This window comes from Chrysochloris asiatica, unplaced genomic scaffold, assembly GCF_000296735.1.
Source record: "Chrysochloris asiatica unplaced genomic scaffold, ChrAsi1.0 scaffold00061, whole genome shotgun sequence".
Taxonomy (NCBI): Eukaryota; Metazoa; Chordata; class Mammalia; order Afrosoricida; family Chrysochloridae; genus Chrysochloris; species Chrysochloris asiatica.
In genome coordinates this window covers 17,225,246-17,233,369 of record NW_006408579.1, presented here as the reverse complement: position 1 = coordinate 17,233,369, position 8,124 = coordinate 17,225,246, and the positions used below count along the sequence as shown (strand labels likewise).

Here is an 8,124-nt window from a genome sequence, read left to right as displayed (position 1 = left end):
AAGAGGGAGGTTAGCAGAGGAAAATGAAGGTAGCAGGAGACACAAGGAGAGAAGCAATAGATAACTGTTGGTGCATGGAGGGGATTGCAACCATGTAATAGAGCAAAATATATGATTTGTTGAATATAAAACTGATGATCTGCTCTGTAAACCTTCACTCAATTCACAATAAAAAGTTGGGGAAAAGAAAGAATAGGGCAGTCAGCTAAGAACAAATAGCCTGTTGGAAAAGGATGATAACATGTAGGGCTCATTTCGTAGAGAAGTTGTTGATGTTTGTTGTTAAGTGCCATCAAGCCAGTTCCAACTTATATCAAGAGATTCCAAGGAGTGGCTGGTGGGCTTGAACCATTGCACTTGTGGTTAGTAGTCCAATGCTTATCCTACAGTGCCATCTGGAAAAGTTACAGCATTTAAAATACAAAGCCTTACTCATTCTTGACTTATCTGTAGACTGAACAGTTTTGTGTGCCATTACAGAAAGTTGTGTGTACACTTTTTTATCTGACGATAAAGTCATAAGAAAGACATAATCAATCAAAATAAAGTCAATAATTATTAAGACTGAAAAGTCTTAATATTTCAATGGTTTTATAATTAATATATGTGTGATCTAAATCAGTTTTCAATATCTCTTAGAAAAGATATGGGGAAAACAAAATGAAAAATAATTAATCCAGAAACAAAATGAGTTTTAAACAGTTTCATGTAGACAGCAGAGTCTATAAGAATACTAAAAAATATAAAGATATAAATATTTTACCATTCATTGCCATGTTCTCCTATATTATTATATGCATGTTATCTGCTTCAGTGGTTCTCAGACTTTGCTGTGTGCAAAAATCATTATTTGGGAGGAGGAAAAATAATGTTGTTTAAAATATTGCTTCCTCAAAAAAGAAAGAAAAGATTGGGTTTGTTGTTGTTGTTAGGTGGCATCGATTCAATACCATCTCATAGTGACCCTATGCACAACAGAATGAAACACTGCCAGGTCCTGGGCCAACCTCACAATTGTTGCCAGGCTTGAGCCCATTGATGCTGCCACTTTGCCAGTCCATCTCGCTGGGGGTCTTCCTCTTTTTCTCTGACACTCCACCTTACCAAGCATGATATCCTTCTCCAGAGACTGCTCCCTTCTGACAATATGTCCAAAGCAAGAAAGAGGAAGTCTGGCCATCCTGGACTCCAAGGAGCACTCTGGTTGTACTTCATCCAACACGGATCTATTTGTTCTTTTGGCAGTCCAAGGCACTTTCAATATTCTCCTCCAACACCATAACTCGTATGCATCAATTCTTCCATGGTCTTCCTTATTCACCGTCCAGCTTTCGCATGCATATGAGGTTATTGAAAATACTATGGCTTGGGTCAGGTGCACCTTATTCCTCAAGCTGACATCTATGCTCTTCAACACTTTAAAAAGATCTCGTGCAACATATTTGCCTAATGCAATATGTCGTTTGATTTCTTAACTGCTGCTTCCATAAGTGTTGATGGTTGATCCAAGAAAAATGAAATCCTTGACAACTTAAATCTGTTCTCTATTGATAAGAATGTTTTTTATTGGTCTTAGTCAGAATGTTGATAACAACATTCTTAACAATGAAGAAAAGATTGAAGTTTTGGAAGAGCTGCAGCCAGAGTGCTCCTTGGAGGCCAGGATGGCTAAGCTTTGTCTCTCATACTTTGGACATATTGTCCGGAGGAAACAGTCGTTGGAGAAGGATGTCATGCTGGGTAAGGTGGAGGGTCAGAGAAAAAGAGGAAGACCCCTAATGAGATGGATTGGCCAGGTGGCATCATTGATGGACTCAAGCGTGGCAGCGGTAGTGAGGTTGGCCCAGGATCGGACATTGTTTCGTTCTGCTGTTCATAGGGTCGCTTGCGACCTATGAGTCGGTTCTGACTCGATGGCACCTGACAACAACAACAGTCAGAAAGTGACTAGAGGAACTCGAGACTCTCTCAAGTCTGGAATGGAACGCTCCCTCTTACATAGGTATATAAGAGGAACAGCAACACTAGTAAAGTATGTTCACCAAGGAATGGTCAGTCATTCAAACTCAAAAGGGCAACATTTACCTTAGGACAAAGTTGAGGAGGAATGGAAAGGAGAGTGGAAGGGAAATATATATATATATATAAAAACATAAAATCAGTAAGGCATTTAAAAGCATTGGCAGCAGACAAAAAAATTATTCTTTTACCACGTAGCCTTTCGGCTTTTTACAAATCATCTACTAAACATCAGTCAACCAACAAATAAAAAATGTGTTATAATCAAGGGAGAAGTGCAGAAATACATCATGTGCATTTACATCAAAAATATCTTTAATAGCTCTATGAATACTTGTCAGTCACTATGCATTCTTGGTTATTTAAATATAATCTCCAGTTCCTTGTTAAAGTCTTTCTCTAGCATCTTCTACATAACTGCACATTTTCCATGTTAAAATCAAAATTTCTTTCCAGTTATTTTATCTTCATTTCTCATCAGTTGCTAAAGTTGCTAATACAATTCACAAAATATTCATATTCCAACTTTCCTGTCATTTGTTGAATCAAAACACTCACCTGAATGGATTTTAGATCATTTAGTGTATGTTTATTTCTGTGAGGCAAACCATTTCAGAATGCCTAACAATAAATTACCACCTGTCTAAAGAAGTCATGCTGTTTGAAAGGTTTTTCTATGCTTAACTCCTTAAAGCAAAATTCAACAGGTTTGTCTAACATTTCTTCAGGAAGAAGAGAAGCATATACAATGGAAAACTAAACTGTTTATATGGTCTCTGTCATACTAGTATCTCAAGGCATCTTAAAATGAATTTCCTGAAAGCAATCGTGGTTATTCAAAAACAGAAATGAAACTCAGACAAGAAGGGGATTAAATTGGAAGAAGAGAGACACAGTATCAAGCTTCAAAATAATTTTGTCTGGAACATGCTTCCAAATACAATACTAAGTATCCCAGGTTAAAGAACTTGTGGAATTCACTGTGTGGTTGTTGTTGTTAAATGTTGTTGAGTCTGGTTCCAACCCATGGCAACCCTGTATATGATTTCCAAGGAGCAGCTTGTCGGTTTGAACTGCCAAACTTGCAGGTAGCAGTCCAGTGCTTATCCTATGGCTAAGCACCACACTAGGATTAGTCATCACTATGTTATTGTTGTTGTTAAGTGCTGTCGAGTCAATTCCAACTCATAGTGACATAGTACAGGGTTTCCAAAGAACGACTGGTGGGTTTGAACTGCCAACCTTGTGGTTAGCAGTCCAGGGTTTACCCTACAGTGCCACACTATAAGGCAATAAAATTAAAACTACAAGTTTGCTTTTAATCTCTACTTAGTGTCAATGATAGTAACCCTGGATGCAAAAACAGGAGCTTGATTTCTATGGCTGATAGCATCAGAACATTTTGATAATTAGGTGCTCCAGTCATAGATAATGCCTTTAATTTTGAACAGGAAGTTCCCTAGATTAGTGATAACTAAACAGTAAATGACTAGAAGGTGTAAATAACATTACAGATCTTACTCTTAGGACTGTGCCTCTATTTTCCTAGATAAATGAACCTACAGTTCCATTTTCAGAAAGACCACCAGAACCCAAACTAAACCCACTGCCATTGAGTTGATGCTTCCTCATAGTAACCCTATAAGACAGGATAAGATTTCTCCTTAGGGTTTCTGAGATTGTGAACCTTTACAGGAACAGACAGCCTCATCTTTCTCCAGTGGAGTGGAGGGCTGTTTTTGAAATGCCAACATTTCCATTAGCAGCCCAATGAGTAATCCATAGTGCCACAAGGACTTCCCTGCCAGCCTACATAAGAGGATAAAAAAGTTTTTGTTGCTTTTTCCACTTCTTTCTAACAGTTTCCATTACATAGAGTCCCCATTTGACAGACATAGTTGTCAGACATAGGGCACAAATAGTCATCACCAACGAATTACCATTAGCTACCCCTAATTCATCTGGAGGTTAAATTATTAAACAAAAATTACTGATGCATGTTACCAGTAAAAACAGTATGATTGTTAAAAATGAATGATAAGAGTATTACTTATCCTTTCCTCTACCAGGGAAGATTATGCCTGCCTGATTAATATTGCATAAGAAGGAGAAATAAGAATTGCCATTTTCAATCACACCTCTCCTTGGTTTGGTAGCCTTTGAGTGCAAGGAGACAAGTTTAAATGGACAAATATAAAGGTGAGTCAAAAAATATTGCTACAAAATCATAGAGACCTTTATTAAACAAATATATCAAAATATGAAGGTATTTTTTTCTCAATATTCTTAATCTAGGCGGATACTTCTGAAGTCTGAGTTCCAGCTCTCTAACTTTTTGCCAAAAAAAGTCTGTGCTCTTCACTTTACACCACACCAAAACATCAGTTTTGGCATCTTCAAAGGTTCATATTGTGATAATTTTCAATGTTCAAGTTTGGGAAACAAAAAGAAGTTAGATGGGGCAAGATAAGGGCTGTAGGGTGAATGGGGTAAGGTTTCCCAGTGAAATTCTTGTAGGACCATTCTTGCTGCCCTTGAAGCAAGACACATCTGTCATAATGGGGGAAAAAATTCCTCGCTGTAACTCTCCTGGCCTTTTTCTCACCAGTGCAATTTTCCATCTACTTAAATATTCTTCCTAAGCCCCCATGATCATGCTGTGTCCATCAAGAAAATCTATCATGATTAGTTTTTTAAAATTACAAAAAAAAAAAAAAAAATCACCAGAGACTTCTGAACTGACCTCTCTGCCTTGATCTTGTTGGGTTTTGTTTTTTTTAAGATACCATAATTTTTATACAATTCAGTGATTTTTCAACATTTTGCAGTACAGCAATTCATACACTATACTGTACAAAATGAGTAGCAAGATTGGAATGATGTATTAATAGAAGGCACCATCATGCTTATTACATTACCAGAGAACAAAAATACAGTAAAGACCATTTTCACTGTACACAGCATAAAGGAAAAGGGGTAGAAGGAGTGTATTGAGCAGCAGCCAGCCATCTCTGTACTGAAGAGGGGCAGGCAAAGAAATCTTAGATATGGAGCTACTAAACCTGGAATTCTGGTAGCGTAGTGGTTACGAATCAGGCTGCTAACCTCAAGGTCAGCAGTTCAAAACTACCAGCTATTCCGTGGGAGAAAGATGAGGTTTTCTGCTCCCGTAAAGATTTACAGCCTCGAAAACCCTGTACAGGGTCGCTATGAGTCAAAACCGACTCTACGGCACATAACCACCACCACCAAGCCTGGTCTAACTTTCAAAGACGAAGGTTTTGAAGCTCTTAATTGTTTCATTTAGTTCATAACTAAATTATTTCCTTCTGGAATACACTTACATCATACTAAGGTTTATGTGTATACACACTGGTCACAGCAAGTAGATAAAATGCCCTCATCATTTCACTACTGGAAAAGGAGATGAAAGATTTTTCTTCCCTGTTGTCTACTATTGCAGATGTCAAATAATGAGCTCAGAGTACCCATTAGTGCATTTTGATGAGTGCATCACAAGTTTCTATTGGTTTATATATTTTGGGAGGGGGGAGGGGAGGAGTCAAGAAAAAAGGCAAGTTTCTCCAATTGCACAAATTATACTATTTGTGTTTCCAGCATTAATAGACAGAAACAGTAACACTTAACAAAATACGCAGCAGAGGATTTTTTTTTTTTTTTAACTCAAAGGACCTGGGTTCAGTTGGGCATGTCTTTTTAAGCTAATTTCATCATAGACAATTTAAGATATGGTCATTTCTCAGTCTGCAATTCTCCAAGTCTAGATTTATACATTTACAATGTGAATCTTGTTGTAAAATTGTGGAAATACTCACCATCTTAACTTAACTGAAAACCTAAAGAAGTTTTCACATCAAAGAAATTATTAAAAAGGCTATGTCACATTCCAGACCCCCCCCCCCGCAAATTAACAAGAATACAAACACGTTGAATGATGTACTACTGCCAAGACTACCAACAGTGAAGCTTCAGCAACGCTGTCTGTGAAGCAGCCTTCCATTTGTCCGGTTCCTTTCCAGAGCAAAGTTTCTGTGCTGTGCCACCTCTTGGAAGAGGCCCTCTTCCATCAGGCATCATTCCACTGCCCATAATTCCCCATGGACTGCTAGAATTTCGATCATTGCGACTGATATCCCTGCAATCATCACCACCACCTCTGACTTCTCATTCTCTTGCAGTTCTTGTTTTTTTCCACATTTAGACTTACTTCACTTTGAAACATAACTGGTTTTGCAATTAAGATTATCTGAACTGGTTCAGAGTCATCAAAAACCACAAAACCAAAATTTGGGAGCTTCCCCCAACACCCTTAGTATTGATGCAAATTCCACAAACTTTCCAAAGCTCATGAAGAATTCTTTCAGTTCATTTTCAGTAACATCATGTGACAAGTTACCAACAAAAAGTTGGTGACTATCTAAATAGCAAATTATCCTATGGTTATCAGATTCATTTGGTTCAATATCTCCTCTGTCAAGCCTTGGTCCTCTAGGGGGGAATCTAGGTCATTCCCTAGGTCATTGTTCTTGCACATGAGGTGGCTGAGACTGAACTTCTGGTTTTGCTTCATATTCTGACTTTGGTGTTTCTTGTGGCAGAGAAACAGGTTCAGCCGGAGGAGAACTAGATTTCTTAAATTCTTCTAAGTTTTTCTCCTCCACTTGAGGTTTCAGTTCTGCAGTCTTTGTTTCAGATTCTGGCTGAGTTTCAGGTACATGAAAGGACTCTTCCAAAGCTTTCTCTATGCCATTAGTCACAGGATGAGCTTAATACTTCCCAGTATTGGCATTTTCTTGCACAAGTTCAGGAGATGATTGCCTTTCTTCTTGTTCCTCTTCTACTTCATCTTCTGATTCTTCATCATTCTTGATCAAGTTCTCATTCAGAATCACCAAATACTTCATCTTTGTAATGAAACATAACATTGTGAACATAAAACTTATTTGGAGCAGAGCCTTCAGGAGTCAGTACAAAGGTTTACATAAACGTACTCTCTGGATGTCCACTGCTAGACTGCAAACCCAGGACTTGGACAACTAATCCATCACTCAAGGTTGCACGAGCATCCACATGAAGAATTTTAGTATGACATTCACTGAAATTCAGATATAATACTTAGTGGTGTATATCATTTGGGCCATAAACAATTTCCTGGGGCTTTCCATTAACATCTACTCCACCATGAACATAAGAAGAGTTTCTGCCATAAAATCCTTGATGAAACAATTCCACTTCTAGGAATTTATCCTAAGAAAATAACTGTGCAAATATTCTGGAGCTTTATTCAGCAAAGCATTGCATTGCCTCACAAACTCCCACCCTACAAGTAGTGGACTGGGCTTCTCTATAACCTTTTCTTTGCTGCACAATGTCAAATGCTTGTCAAAAGCTCATGTTGTTGCCAGCCCAGTATTCTTCCAAGGCCTAGTGTTCAGGGACTTTATCTGTCAGTCCTCAAGTCTTGGTAGCCAGATTACTGTGAGCATGTTTCCCTCACAACCACTTCTTCCCAGGTGACAAGCACTACTGCAAACAACAAGGAACACAAACGTCTCTGCCTTGATTTTAACTGGCCCCTTTGAAGCCACTGTGTGTTTGGTACTACACAGGATAACTTAGTGGTTCAAACCTACTAGCAACTCCTTAGAAACTCTAGATAGGGTCTCTGTAAGTCAAAACTGACTCAATGGAACTTAAAAACATCATTAGTAGGTATGACGCTCTAGGATAAGCACAGGGATGCTAACTGTAAGGTTGGCAGTTCGAATCCCCCCTGCTCTGTGTAGGGTGGCTATGAGTCAGAACAGACGTGATGCACTTAACAATATGAATAAGACAAATGTGTACTGAAAGAACTTGTCTAGAGCTATGCATTGATCACAGAGACATATTTAAACATCAAGTTTGAAATAAACTGTGCATGTTATAACTGGAAACTTAGTAGCAATACTTTTTAACTTGTCCTCATGTATTTTGTGGAAAACATTTTGTTTATGGTCTTCTTTCCAACTACAGTTCCTAGACAGAGAAAGGATATGGTTTTGGGGGAAGCTCTGGTAGCGTAGTGGTTACGAATCGGGCTGC

The 8,124-nt window shown here is 38.3% G+C and overlaps 1 pseudogene; it reads right to left on the bottom strand.

The window, feature by feature from the left end:
• Positions 1-5,947: 5,947 nt before the first annotated feature.
• Positions 5,948-8,124, bottom strand: part of LOC102820904 — a 7,841-nt pseudogene continuing 5,664 nt past the window's right edge.